The following is a 14,152-nucleotide window of genomic DNA, read 5'->3' on the forward strand; positions in this document are numbered from 1 at the left end:
ACAAGGATTTGCCCACGGAAGTGCTTTCGCTGTCACAGGTCGCTCTCTGGAGTCCCCCCAGGGGCTTCAAAATGCGGTGACCACATCACCTTTTGGGTTGTTTGCAGCCTCATTTTTTTTCAGGACAAGCCTGCTCCGCCCTCTCCGGATGCGGCACGGGTCGGTCTCCAGGCGTCCTCCCTGGCGCCCCGGTCCCGCACCCGCCCTCTCGTTGCACCTTCGCCCCGCACCCTCCCTCCCCGCCGCCCCACGCCCGCCCGCTCCCCGCGCTCTCGCGCCCGCCCGCTCCGTGCCCGCTCCGCGCTCGCTCTCCGCGCTCCCCGGCGCCGGCTGCGGAGGAAGCCGCTCTGCCCGCAGCTGGCGCAGCGCGGGGGCGGCCGCGGGTGGGCGGGTGCCGCGGGCCCGGGCGCCGAGCATGAGCCGCCGCCGGCGCCGGCCGCGCGCTGCTCGGGGCCCGGCTGCGGCGCGAGGGCGGCGCGGGAGCGACGCTGGCCCGGACCGAGGTAGGCAGCGGTAGCCGATCCTCCGTCACCCACTCCGGTCCTCCAGCGGGCGGTCCCCTAGGGTCGCCGGCGTGGGCGGGCGGGGCGGGGCGTGCGTTGGCCCCGGGTGCCGCCCGGCGCGTCCGTCGTGGGGCCAGGGCGCGAGTCGGGGGGCGCGCGTGGGGGAGGGCGACCGTGAGCTCGGCGCGCGGAGTTGCTTGGAACTCCACCCGGGTCGGATGGCGCCAGGACCCCCTGCACCCCTTAGGGCACCGGGCCGGCCGGAGGGCGTGGGCAGCGCGGGCAGGTCCGCTGCCCTGGGCCTGGCGTGGGGGTGGGGGCTGGGGAATCCGAGGAGCTCGGGGCTGCGCAGTTGGAAGTTTCCATTTGCTCCTCTGCATTCTGGGCCCCACCGTGGCATCTCACGCACTTGCTGTTGGACAAGGAATTGGGGCGTGAGCACCGCATTTGAGGAGAGAGAGCCAGGAGCACGGCGAGATGAGCCCCTCTGCCCCGTGTGCCAGGGTCATTTGAAGGACCGTGCTGTCTTTGCCCCGGCCCTGATGGGAGCAGGGACTGGGGCAGGTGCGTGGGGTTCTGATGTGAGTGTATGCGAGAGTGTGGGGGTGGGGAGGGGGAAGTCTCCTGTTTAGGGAGGGATGCGCTGACAGGTCCTGCCCCTATGTCTCTAGCTGTCTCTGTGCCGGGACTGGTGGCTATTTACAGGGAGGCCGCTGCCTGACTGGGGAACCACCAGGGAGCTGAGACCTGGAGGTGACTGGCGTTCTCTTTCCCTACTCATGGTAGTAAACCTTCCTCCCGCTCACCTCACCGTTCCTGCCTTTCGGCCGCTGTCATTCCCTTATGAGGACAAGGGAAGGGTCCAGATGGCCACCTGCCCCAGGAGTCTAGGACACTGGGGGTCGAGTTGCACGAAGGGACCCTCACTGAGGCGGTGGTCTGACCCTCCCCCAGGGCTCTCTGGCCTCAATCTGATTTAGTCTTGCCCAACCCAGCCTGTGGGGGTCTAGGCCCTATTCTGGGGGCAAGGATCCTCCAGAGCAGAGCAGCAACCCTTGTTTGGCCTGTATTGGAGTTGGCCACTTGTGAGCCCCTCCGAGACTCAGTTTCTCTATCAGCAGAATGACATCATGGTTCTGATGACTCCTGGAGACATTTCTACCTTGACATCTAGTGACACTACTTTGGAATCTCAGGACCCCAGCCCAGGAAAAGGAGATCCAGAGTGGGAGGATATGGAGGACCTCAGCTGGGTGGTCTGGGTACACTGGGGTGCTTCTCTGTCCCTCCAGCTTTCTCTGTCCTTAGGGCTATGGATTGTAGTGGGCCAGCAGTCCTCTGAGTGGTTTGACAAGCAATGTAACCTGAGCCCCCAGGCTCTGCCTCTAGGCAGGGAGTGAGCAGATTCCATGATGGAAGTATGAGAACCCAAGCAGGTGTCCCCAGGTGTGCCACCGGGCCTGCCCAAAAGCCAGCCAGTGAGTTTGTTTTTCTCTGGGAGGCATCTTGGAGCTGCCAGCCTGATGGCTCCCTTCCACCTGGCAAATCGTGGAAATGGAACAGTTCACACAGAGCAGAGGGGTTTTTGGTGTAACTTAGCAACTGCAGACTGAGGAGGATGTTGGAGAGGAGGAAAAGGAAGAGGAGAGGGAGAGGAAGAGGAAGAGGAGAAGGAAGGAATGCCTCACTCCACTGGTTTCCTGTTGGGTAGTGGTAGATGGGCCAGGCCCACAAGTGAGGGGGCAGTAGGAGGGATCTGGCTGCTCCACCTGGCCCGGTGAGGAGCAGACCTTTCAGCCCATTCATGGGGGTGGGTGTGGATACAGGTGTGGCCTGGGAGCCCCTGAACAGGCCTGTCTCCAGAATGACAGCTGGAGGGGCAGTGCTGGAATAGTTTAGGTTGACTTGGTTTTTAGCCCTAGAATCATGTGTTTCACAGAAGCCTCATGTCAAATAGGACAAGTGCAGGTGCTCTGCCACGGCAGGGCAGGGCCTTTGAGCCCACCACTGCCTCAGGGAGGGGCCGGTGGGCTGGGGTGGGAAGCACATCGGCATGGCTCTACCCCAGAAGAGGTGTCCTGGACGGCTGGAGGTGGAGTCCCAGGGAAGTGGGGTAACTGGTCAGGGTACCTTCCAGTTCCCTCTCTGGTGCCCCCTGGTGGCACTCTTCCCTTACTGCCTCCCTCTTTTCTCTGAGGCCATCTGCTTCAGCCCTGGTCTGCTCTGTTTTTCTCTCCTGGTTTCCAAGTCCAAGTGTTGAGCAGAATCTGCCTCCGGTAGCTCCCAGCCACTCCAGGCTGCCTCCGTTCCTTTGCCCTCCCTTGCCCACCTCCCTCCTGCAAGGATGTGATGTACGGAGGCTGGGAGGAGGCAGGTACTGAAGTAGCATCTGCTGACGAGAGATGCTGTCGGGGAAGGGGAAGGGCCTCTGACACCTACTGTCACCTACAGAGCACTGACCCTTGGGATCTGGCCCTCTTTTTGGTTGTCTGCCTTTCTTGTCTCTTTCTTGGCACCGTGCCTGGGGTTGTGGGTAGTGTGAGAGAGTGGACACAGGAATGCCCTGCCCTGGCCCAGAGTGAGCTGATTGCGATATGCCTGTTTGGATGTCTCTGCACTAGGAATGCGGGAAGCTCCCATCTCACAACCTTGGAGCAGGGTTTGGGAAGGTCAGCAGGCATGCAGGACCTTGGGAAGGAAAATCCGAAAGCCCCAGGGCATAGTGACCAGCTGAGAGTTGGAGAGGGGCTCAGGGTTTGGCCTTGTGTCCGAGGCAGCTTGCACCATACTGAGAAGGCTAGGAGGAGCCCCCCAGTGATGCCTGCCAGAGGGAGTTGGGGTGGCTGTCTTTATCTGAGGATGATAGATAGAGGGCTGCTACACAGGGGGATAGTTGGGTGGCCGCAGGTATTTGGACATACTGTCTGCAAGGCATCTAAGACCCACGCAGGTGTCTTTGAACTTGACTTGGGACAACTCCCTGGGAAACTTTTGCCTGCCTCATTCATTTGACACGGAAGCTCCTCAGGGCTCACTTGGTCAGTGCCGGAATGTGGACATGGTAAAGAGGTTGTGTGGCTCCCCACCATGAGTGCCGCCATGAGCTGCCACCATGAGGCTTCAGCAAACGCAGTCCATGGTAGCCAGCACAGGCTCTGCGGCCTGCCTGTCTCTGGTTAGCTGGCTGTGGGTTCTCTGTGGATTCAGGGAGGAAAGGCCAGTGCCAGCTCCAGGAGGGGAGGCCTGAGTCTGTTCCTCAGTGAGTTTCCCGTACTTAAGACAGCAGCCCAAAGGCAGGTGCTTCACCTGTGGGGTGGGAGCTCTGTCCAGCCCTGGAGCACACTGTTGGGCACATGGGGTGATCCTTTCTACTTGCCCAGCTCTTGGGTGAGATGTCACTGCCCCAGTTAACAGGTGATGGGCCTCAGAGGTGAAGGGATTTGCACAAGGCTTCTCTTGTCTTAAAACAAGCTTGCCTCCCTCTTCAGATCCCACCCACCCTCTTCCCCTGTGCAGGCTGACTTTGAAGACTGTTCTCTGCTTGCTCACTCCACATCCTCACTTCCCACTCTTTCCCTGCCCACTCCCATCTGGTACTCTCTTCAGTCGGAGACTGTCTATAGAGGCTGTGGACTTCACTATCCCTGCTTCTAGGCATTCTCTATATCAACTTGGCTGCCTGGCCCCTGTCCTGTGTTCTCCCTGTGGTTTTAACTCTTGTCCTGCGAACTCAGCGCCTGCTTCTCCAGACCTGGCCCCACATTCTCTCTCCACCCACAGCTTGCCTTCTCCTCCTCGCTGAGCCATCCAAACTGCCATCACCCTCAACCAGAACTCAGGGCTCCTTTAGCGTGTGTGCTGTGTCTGCTGAATGTCTCTTGGGGTGACTATAGGTAGTCCATTCACTGTCATTATGCCCCTAATCTCTGTCTGAGCAGGTGGCCAGGCAAGGTCTCTCTGGCTTCTTCCAAGTTACTCTTGCATCAAGTCATCTGCAGCTTGGCCTACCCCACCCTAGACCTCTCTTCCATCCCTTCCTACGCACTGTGTCCCTTGTTCTCTGGCCCTGACAATTGCAGTGGCCTCCTTCCCATTCATTCCCTTCCCCCACACAGGACTCACACTTGGCCTCTGGGTCTCTTCCTGCACAGGTGTGATGTGCAGGTGCCCCAGCCCTTTGCAGGGCACAACTGCTTTAGGTGCTGTTAGTGAGCCCCTGGAGCCCCAGTCTCCCCCAGACTTGTTGGACCCCCAGCTCCAAGATGGTGGCCATGCTGATGGGATGTATCTCCATCAGAGGTGTCTGAGTGGTGGGGCACCATGGCACAGAGGTGCAGGTCTGTATCTAGCATCATGTGCCTGGCCTGGCTACATTGCTTCCCCCACCCTCCTTTCAGGAAGGAGAGAGGGGAACAGACTCCAGAGCTCCGAGGTAGGCAAGGGGAACATGGGGGAATAGACCTGTCCAGGGAGAAATAGTGGAGGTGGGGCTGGGAAGACAGCGCCCTGCTTGTCACCACCACTTCCGTTTCTCCAAGTGTCACCCTTAGACGCTACCTTGAAGAGAGTTCTCCCTGGATCCGGTTGCCATGACAACAATGTTAACAAAGAGTAGCTTCTGTGAAGGAGGCTGGCTCACCCAGAAGCTGAGGGTGCTGGGAGAGGGTGTGCAGTCTGATGGGTGTATCAACAGAGCCTATTTCCCCACCTCCAGCAAGCTCACCCAAATCTCAAGGACCCTCCCTCACCATCTTGCCTGTGGGGCTCTCCAGTCCAATACCCAGACTCACCCAATATAAATATTATGGAACCTGGATTCCTTCTGGATATGGCCTGGATTCCAGCCATAGCTGGCAGGCCTAGGAGTGTGGGGGCCATGCCTAGCCCTGGCCCCAGGCATTTCCCAGGGTGAGGAGCTTGTTTGTTGCTGTGGAAACCCAGCTTCAGAGACCAGACGTCTGCCTGGGACTTCCCTGCAAGCAGATTCCATGCCCCAGCCCCTTTGGGCTGTGAGCTCCATTTCTTTCTCCCAGGGCATAGTCTGGATTATGTGAGGCAATGTTGCTTAGCCACCACTTGGTCACAGGGAGGGACCCCCGAGCTCACAAGGAGAAGGATGGCCTTCTGTCCTCAGAACTGGGAAGGAGGAGGCTGGCAGAGACTGGGCAGATGGATCAGCTGAGAGATTGAGTTGGAGACTCACACAGGAGCCTGGGGAGTTCCTGGGGTACTGAGATACTTTCATAAGTTAATTACTCAGAGCAGGAAGGAGGCCATGTCAGTTATTCATTTTATTATTATTAGTAGGAGTGGGTGGCTCCTGTGGGGCTGGATGAAGAGTAGAGTCTTTGGAAGAGTAGCCCAGGAGCAGCTGAGCATCCAGGCTGTGCTAGGAGAAACCAGGTCCTGCCCATACTGCTCACTGCAGGCCAGGGTACTTCCTGCCAGGCCCTGCCACAGGGCTTCTATGCCCTGTTCCCCTCCCTACTCTGACCTGAGTGTCCCTGGTATCTAGGCTTACCCCAACCAAGGTGGAGCCCTAGGACCTACTGTGACGTGACCGGAGGCACCTGAGTCAAATCACCTGGTGCATAGGGGGTGAGGATGCTCAAGGATTTAGGAGGAGGCAATGACAGTGGTTCGAGCTGGCCTAGGGTCCAAGCTGTTCGGTCCAAGCTGTTCTCCACTGAAGAGCACAACTCCAGAGCTGTGCCCCTAGTGATAGAGCTTCTGACTCAAATGTAGAACCATCTGGGCTGCAGTGGGCACAGTGGTGAACACCTTAGTGGCTAGCAAAGAAACTTTGTGCTTCAGACTATATTTTTTAATTCCAATTCAGCTATGAGTGACATTAATAAAATAGATAATCCTTAAAAATCACGTACTTGGAAAATTTAAAAGACATGTATAAATAATGGACACAAGAAGAAGTAACAATGGAAATTATGAAACGCTTAGGGTTAACTGATAAATATACAATGAAGGGTACTGGGGGATACGGCCACCAAGGCACTATGAACAGTTCACCTCCTGACCCTGTATGAGAGCCCATATTCTCTGAGAAGTCCATGCTTAGGTGCCTCCTCCTCAGCCCCTGTGGTGAGAGAGGCCAGGACTGAGTGCTGTGGGAGGGGTTAGAGGCAGGCAAGCTTGGATGAGCCTGCAGGGCTGCCTGAAGGGGTGTGACATCCTTTGGCTTCTTGCTGTGGTCATGTCAGGATCAGGTCTGAGGAGCTGCCTTGCTCACCACCTTACGATCACTGGGGCTCTTACAGAACTCTCTTGACTTTTGGTAGCCATCAGGTGTGGCCCCAGGTCAACATGCTTTTCATAGCCTGGAGGGGAGGATCCCAGGTGTGTCCTGAGGTCAGGCTGAGATGAAGAGCTGTCCTATGTGAGGTGACTGGGGACACTTGGGGGAAAGAAATGGGAAGGATTTCCATGGCAAGATCAATGCAAGGACAACTCTGTGAGGCTGCAGAGTGGAGACAGGAAGGAGCAGCAGATAGCAGAGCCCTGGGCCAATCCTGTCCCTGCTCAGGCCTTGGTGTGCTGGGCATGTGTAGGTCCCTTCCCAGCCTGTGGTCCCAAAGGCTCTGCTGGGGATTTCATGAACACATGACCTAATTTAATGCACCTTTTTTTTTTCAGTACTGGGGTTTGAACTCGGCCTCACGCTTGCCAGGTGAGGTGCTCTATCACTTGAGCCACTCTGCCAGCCCACACCTTTTATTTTTGATGCCAGCGTCATTATACCAGTATATAACATTATAGCAATTTATAACATTATAGCAATTTTTTGATGCTCCTCCTTGGTCTGGAGCAAGGGGCAAAGGCAGAATTTGAGCCTAGGCCCCTCCCCTGTGCCAAGAAGCACTTTGGAGAGTGCACAGTGTTACTTGGGGTGAGAGTTCCTGTCATCTTCCTTTGCCTCCCTGCTGTCCTCCTGTTGTGTCAGCCCCTGACCTGGCTCTTGCTTCCCTTCCTGCCTTTGTGGGTGGCCTCTTGCTTCTACTCACAACTTGGTTCTTAGCTTGGATGGGCTACTGCAGGAAACTTCTCCCTCTCCGGGGCTCTGGAGGGCCCTCTTCTGGGTTGTTTGGCACCAGGAACTGGAATGGGGGTCCCTGGCTTCTGAGTGCTGTTCCAGGGCCTCTTGTCTTATGCATACCTTGCAGGGTGATCACTTAGGTGTGCTGTCAAGAGTAGAGCTGAGACAGGGTTTGTGGCAGGAGAGATTTTAAGTGGTTCTCAGGGGGCAGCTGTAAGGGAGGGGGTGAGGCTGGATTGCCAAGGGGCAGTTTCAGGTCAAGTCTGGCTTCAGCTATGCACCACAGTTTGCCCCACTCAGGCAAGGGACTGGGGGCTGGCCCCAGACTGGCCAGCTGGTAGATGCTGGTCCCTCCAGTCTTCTGAAGGAGGCTGCAGGAGTGAAAGGCACCAACCTGGCAGCAGCCTTTATGTATGGGGGATCTGAGTGGGCCCCAGCAGCAGAACTAGGGAGCATGTTATGCCCTCAGGCAGGAGGCTTCTTGCATGGCCTGGAGTCTCTCAGCTAGTCCCTGGGGCCCCCTCCTGTTCAAGGACAGCATCTAGTGGCCTGGCTCACCTACACTGTCATCCTGTGGTGATGCCTTCTCTTCCTAGGGTAGGGTCCGCCTCATGGTATCTGCTGCTAGTCCCCAAGACCAAGTGTTTGTTGATGGGTGCCCAGATATGCTCCATCAGTTTGTTCAGGGAAGGACAGGCTGACAGTCACTGTTACCAGTTCTGGACTCTGGCTGGCTGGCCAGAGAGAGGAGAACCTGAGATGGACTCCCAACTCCCTGCCAGTGGGGCGCATTGGGCCAGGGAGTCTGGGGCCTGTACCCCAGCCCTCGCCTTTCTCTGGCTGCCTTGTGCATAACCTGCAGCAGAGGGCCATGTGTCCAGGGAGCCCTTCTTGGCTCTTCTTAGGAGGACTGAATCGGGGTGGCAGCATCTGGGCTGGAGAGACTGCCTGGTGTGGAAGGAGGCTGAGCTGAGTGTGCGGGCATTGAGGGGCAGCCGGAGGCAGGCTTGGTTCTGTGGGCCTGGCTATGAGAGCTCCTAGTCTAGCAGCCCCCACTCAGAGCCTGCAGGGCTCCTGTGAACCTCTCTGCCATCTGTACCACACATCCCCCCAAAACCAATTGCTCTGCTCCTGTCAGGGCACAGGCTGCCTGGTGTGGCCCACAGCTTTGTTCTTGGAAAATGCACCGTGGCTCCTCTGGAACCATGTGCAGCATAGCAGGTGTCCCTGAGGGAAATGACACATCAGGTTGGCCATGAAGGTTGAGGGGACTCAGGAGGATGTCTTCATCTTCCTGGGTGCCTTCGCCTCAGGCCCCCTGACAGGGCAGGCTCTTCTTGGCAGAGCCAGGAGCGGGCGCCCCTACCTGAGGATTAGACACCCCCATATCCACCTACTCATATGGTGTGGGCTGCTAAGTCAGATTCAACTGAACCATGCCTCAGTTTCCCCATCTTTCAATTAAAGGTTGGTGAGTGCAGAGGTCATGGAAGGCAGGCTTCTGTGAGACACCCTGTCTCCTAGCAGCTCTGAGGTCACCTGGTACAGGTGTGGTCCTTGCCCAGGGTTGTGCAAAGGACAGAGTTCTCCACAGATGCCACAGAACCCCTCCAGGCCAGTTGTTCCCTGAGATGCTTCAGCTGTGACGCTGGAAGCCCCACTAGGCTGCAGCCATATGCTTATCCAGAAGTGGCACCATCTGGCCTGCCAGGCCCTGGATGGTAGGAGGAGGGCTGGACTGCATCCGGGGGGCCATATCCCTTCTTAAGTCAGCAGGAACAGTCAGCGCGAGCCCCCACCCCCATGCCCTGTGGGAGCCTGGAGAGAAACCAACAGCCACAGTCAGATATTATGTTGCAGGTATAAAAATGATAAATGTACCCTAATGTGGCACCAGAGCTAGTGTTGGAGAATGAGAATGGGCCTCTTTCAGAATGGGGAGGGTGGCATCAGATTGTCATTCCCTGATATGTACAATCACTGCCCTGGGTGCAGGGTGACCCTGAGCTCAGAGGGGTGAAGAGCCCTGCCTGAGTTTGATAGCCAAGAATTGGTCAGTCTGGGGCATGGACCCAGGCTGAGCCCTCTTCCCCCATCACCATGAACTCTGGAGCCACTCACTGTCACCTGCACCTGAGAGACAGACACAGGCAAGGCACTGAAGATGAGAGACTTCAGATCATAACCCTGACACTATGCCAACTGCCAGGCATGGTTCAAGCTCTGAGAGTTCAGACCTGATCTGGAAACAGAGACTGAGCGGAGTGGTTCCAGAAAGGAGGGAGGGAGTGCTGGGGGCTTCCATTTAGAATAGAGTGATGAGTGCAGCCTCTCTGGAAAGGCCAGGTCTGAGGAGGCCATGAAGAAGGGTAGGGGAGGGCAGATCTGGTAGCAAGAGTGCTTCCTCAGTGGGGGATAGCCAGTGGTGGGCCCTGAGATGGCCTTGTTCAGCAAAGCCAGCAGATGCAGACCTGAGGTCTCAGGCCACCTCCATAGCTCGTCATGGCTTGTCAGGAGCTGTGCATAGAGGTCCCCAGGGATGAGCTGCTGCTCAGGTCAGAGCATGGTCCCCATGGAGACATCTTCAACGCTACATGGAGAGCCTTGTACCTCCTCCAGGAGAGCCAGGATGGGGGCGGAGCTGGGATTGAGCTGGGATTGTGCTGAGACCGAAGTGCCCTGGGAGCCAAGAGGTGGCCTTTGCATCACAGTGCAGGTGGGGACTCTGGAAAGGGCTTTCTGGGTACTTGATGGGTACACCTCACCTTTCTCACCCTCCTTCTTTGGCTTCTGAGCCCCTCGCTGTCTCCCAGCTCTTTCTTTCCTTGGGGTTCCTGTTTAGCCACCTTGGAGAGGACCCCTCTTTCTCTGTTTTTCTTTCTACCTGTGGCCAGCCTCTGCTCCCCAGACCCCTTCTCTTTCTCATCATGGGTCCTATGACTTCAGCAGCCAGGTCAAGACCAAGAACCAATCTCCCTACATACTGCTTGGATTCAGGTGGCTGTGTGTTCCTGGGGGAGTCATCCCTGGCTGAATTCTGTCCCTCCTGCTCTTGACCACCCCTTCACTTCCTGGGTCGCCATGGCTACCCCCTCCCACAACCCCTGCATGGGCTGCAGCCTTAGCTTCCAGTCCTCCTGGAGCTGTGTCCCTCCAGAACTGCTTCTCTCTTTGAGCCTCCCACAGCACAGGGCCCCCTCCTCAGCTCAGGTTCACTCCCCCCTGAATCCAGGGTGACATGGCCCTACCAAAGCCCTTTGACCTCTCTGTTGACATCCTTAGTGAGTATTTTGGTTTGATGGGGAGATCATGCTAACTTTCTCAAGTGCCTTTCTCCTGCTCTCACTCCCTGTCTCTCCTACCCCATCTCTGGCCTCTCTCCCCTACTCCTCTCAGCTGCCTTCACTGCTGCCACCTCTTCCTCCTCCTCCTCCGCCTCCTCCTCTTTCCTGCTCACTCTCTTTCCCCACGCCTCCTCCTTCCTGCTCCCTCTTCCCCCTTACTCTTCTCCTACTCCTCTCCCTTTCCCTCCTTTTGCCCCTGTCCCTCCATCTGACTCTTCAGGGCTGGTGGGCCTGGGTGGGAGAATGGATGCTGAAGCTGCCTGGCCTCCAGGACTTGGAAGGGCCAGCAACTCCCCCATCTCCTGTCTTCCTCCTTCCATTCTCTCCTTTCACACCCCGCCCCCCGCCTGCTGGCATTTGGTCTCACTACTGTGTGCCCCTCACTGCAGATCTGCTTCTTTTGCAGAGCTCTTGTCCTCTGTCCCCTCAACCTCAACTTGCTGATGGCACTCTGTTGTCACATACCAACCAGTACCCTCTCGATATTTTTAGTCCGTACACACAGCCTCAAATTACTCCTTTTTATGTACACAGAGGCTATGAGTCACGAGTTGTGTGCCTTGGAATCTTCTATCTCAGTGCACAGAGTAGCCTTGCTGTTTTTAACAGAGTGACATGGAGGTACATTTGTCACCTTGACAGATTTTGCCAAGCTTTCCACTACAGCAGTACCAATTTTTACTTCTGTTTTCATTGTACGTGTTTCTCTGTACCTTATCCTTGCCAATCTGATTTATGAGAAATATCTCATTGCAGTTTCAGTTAGCATTTCCCTTGTAATGAATTAGAGTGAGCCTTTCTTTCTATGTATTAGGTCCACCTGGGGCTGGGGATGTGCCTCAGTGGTACAGTGCTTGCCGAGCATACACGGGGGCCTGGGTTTGAACCCCAGCACCATGCTCCCACCCCGCAAAAAAGATCCACCTATATTTTTCTGGTGTTCACGTTATAAACATCATGTTTCTGTCAGCCTGTTGGTGCTTTTCTTTTCTTTCTTTTTTCTGGGGCTGTGTGTGTGTCTTGCTATGTAGCCGAGGCTGGCCTCAAATTCATGACCCTCCTGCCTCGTCCTCCCGAGTGCTGGGATGACAGCTGCACTCAGCTGCACTTCACCATGACCATCTGGTAATTTCCTTACGAATACAAGCTTTTTCTGCATTAAGGAAACAGATACTTTTGAGGATGAGGTTCAAATATTTTCCCCAATTTATTGTTTTCATTTTTGTGTTAGGATTTTTGCCAGGCAGCAGTTTTCCTTTTTTTGTGGTGCTGGGGCTCGAACCCTTGCACATGTTAGGCACGCGCTCTGCCACTGAGCTAGGTCCCCAGCCCGACCATGCCAAATTTTGAAATGTTAAGTAGCCAGAGACGTTATTTTTTTAACTGATTTTGGAATTTTGTAACATCGATATTAGGCGTGAGCCCAGTGAAACTGTTTTTTGTGGGTCACAAATGGTCTCCTGCCAGTAACTTCACAGGGTTTATACTAACAGAAAGGCCTCTGCTCTGAATCTCTCAGGAAGCTCTCATGTGTGCTTCTCTTAGGCTACGGCTTCAGTTCTCAAGTGTGAAGATTTGATCCATCTGCTAGGACTCCAACTTCGCTTTTTCCAGATGGCCACCCATTTGTCCAACGCCACTTACTAAATTCCGTTTTTCACTCACTTGCAGCATTACCTCTTCCATGTTCTAAGCTGCTGTAAGTGTTTGGGACCACTTCTGTGCTTTCCTGCTTGCTTTATTGCAAGACTTATCTACTGATGCCATGTTTTTAAAAGACGGGTTTTTTAAATTGTTTTATTCATATGTGCATACAAGGCTTGGGTCATTTCTCCCCCCTGCCCCCACCCTCTCCCCCCCTTTTTTTTTTGAGACAGGGTCTTGCTATGTAGTCCAGGCTAGCCTCAAACTCTCCATCCTCCTTATTCAACCTCCAGAGTGCTGGGATTATAGCTGTGCATCATGATGCCCATCTTCTTCTTTCTCTTCTTTTTTTGGTGGGACTGGGGTTTGAACTCAGGACTTCGAGCTTGCAAGTTCATTTTGGAGGTAGGGTCTTGCAAACTATTTGCCTGGGCTGGCCTTGAATCTTGATCCTCCCAATCAGCTTCTTTTATTCTGAAAATTTTCAGCTTTTAGCCTGAAAAATTTCAAACATGTTGAAAGGTAAAGAGAAAAGAATAATGAACATCTTCCATGTTTATTACCAGGATTTAACAGTTAAGATTAGGTGGGCCTGTGCTACATAGAGAGTTTGAAGCCATCCTGGACTACATAGTGAGACATTGAGAGAGAGAGAGAGGGGGGGGGGGGGGATGGGAGGGAAGGAGAGAGGGCAGGAGGAGATAGAAAGGGAGGGGGAGAGAGAGAGATGGATTTTACCCATATCCTCATCTCTCCCTTTCCTTCCCTCTCTTCCTTCCTCTGCTCCCTTCCACTTCCCTTCTCCCCCACTCCTTTTCTTCTTTCTTCTTTTCATTCTTTCTGTTTTTCACTGTTCTTTCTTAGCTTTTGGCTCGAGTATTTAAATTACATCCCTGACCTGTCTCTTACACTTTGGATGTGGGTCTCTAAAACAAACAATGAGGACACTTCCTATATAACCACAAGGTCATTTTCACACTCAGCAAAGTTGACAGCAGTTCCTTGCTGTCATGTAACATACCCAAGTGGAAAAGACCTTTTTATAGTTGTTTTTTAAAATCAGTAACCCAATACAATGCGCATGTGGCACTTGTTGGTCATTTTTCTTGAGTCTCTGCCTGGAAGCAGTCTGAACTTTACCCCTCCCACAGTGTCTTCTTAATGCCTTTGACTTGTGACAGAAACTTGGTGAGTTGTGTGTGGGCTGTGCTACTCTGGGGACTTTTCTGTTTACTTTCTTGTGGTGTCATTTAGCTACTTCCTCCACCTTTAGTGTTTCCTGTCCACTGGGATTTTCATTTGTTGCTGATTCACATTATTTCACCCAGGGTGCTGGGGCAGCAGAGGGTGTGAACATGGGGTACACAGATCCTTGTTCCCTGGCGTCCGTTGGTTCTGAGTTACATCCATAGAGGAGCACTGTCTTAGTCACGTGTCCCATGAAGGACTGCAAGATGGCACCTTTCTAGTTCCACAGTTCCTTCCGAGTGCACTGAGGACCCCTCTGTATGATATACCTTCTTTGGCAGGGTTGTTTGCTTACCACGAGCCGGTTTCATTGGGGGAAACAGGATAAGCACTAAATTCTTGTCTTACTGATGTGGTCCCCT

The 14,152-nt window shown here is 54.7% G+C and overlaps 1 protein-coding gene across 2 annotated transcripts in view; it reads left to right on the forward strand.

Annotated features, from left to right (window-relative positions):
- The first annotated feature begins 434 nt into the window (after positions 1–434).
- Positions 435–14,152, forward strand: part of Rasgef1a (RasGEF domain family member 1A) — a 66,953-nt gene continuing 53,235 nt past the window's right edge. Inside the window, exon 1 of one of the 2 annotated variants that reach the window (XM_074079473.1) lies at positions 435–503. The gene's annotated coding sequence lies outside the window, so the exon portion shown is untranslated. Of the gene's footprint in view, positions 504–902; positions 1,068–14,152 lie in introns of those variants that run through there. The other variant, XM_074079472.1, reaches the window with a different exon arrangement.

Source organism: Castor canadensis, chromosome 7 (assembly GCF_047511655.1).
Source record: "Castor canadensis chromosome 7, mCasCan1.hap1v2, whole genome shotgun sequence".
NCBI classification, from domain to species: Eukaryota; Metazoa; Chordata; class Mammalia; order Rodentia; family Castoridae; genus Castor; species Castor canadensis.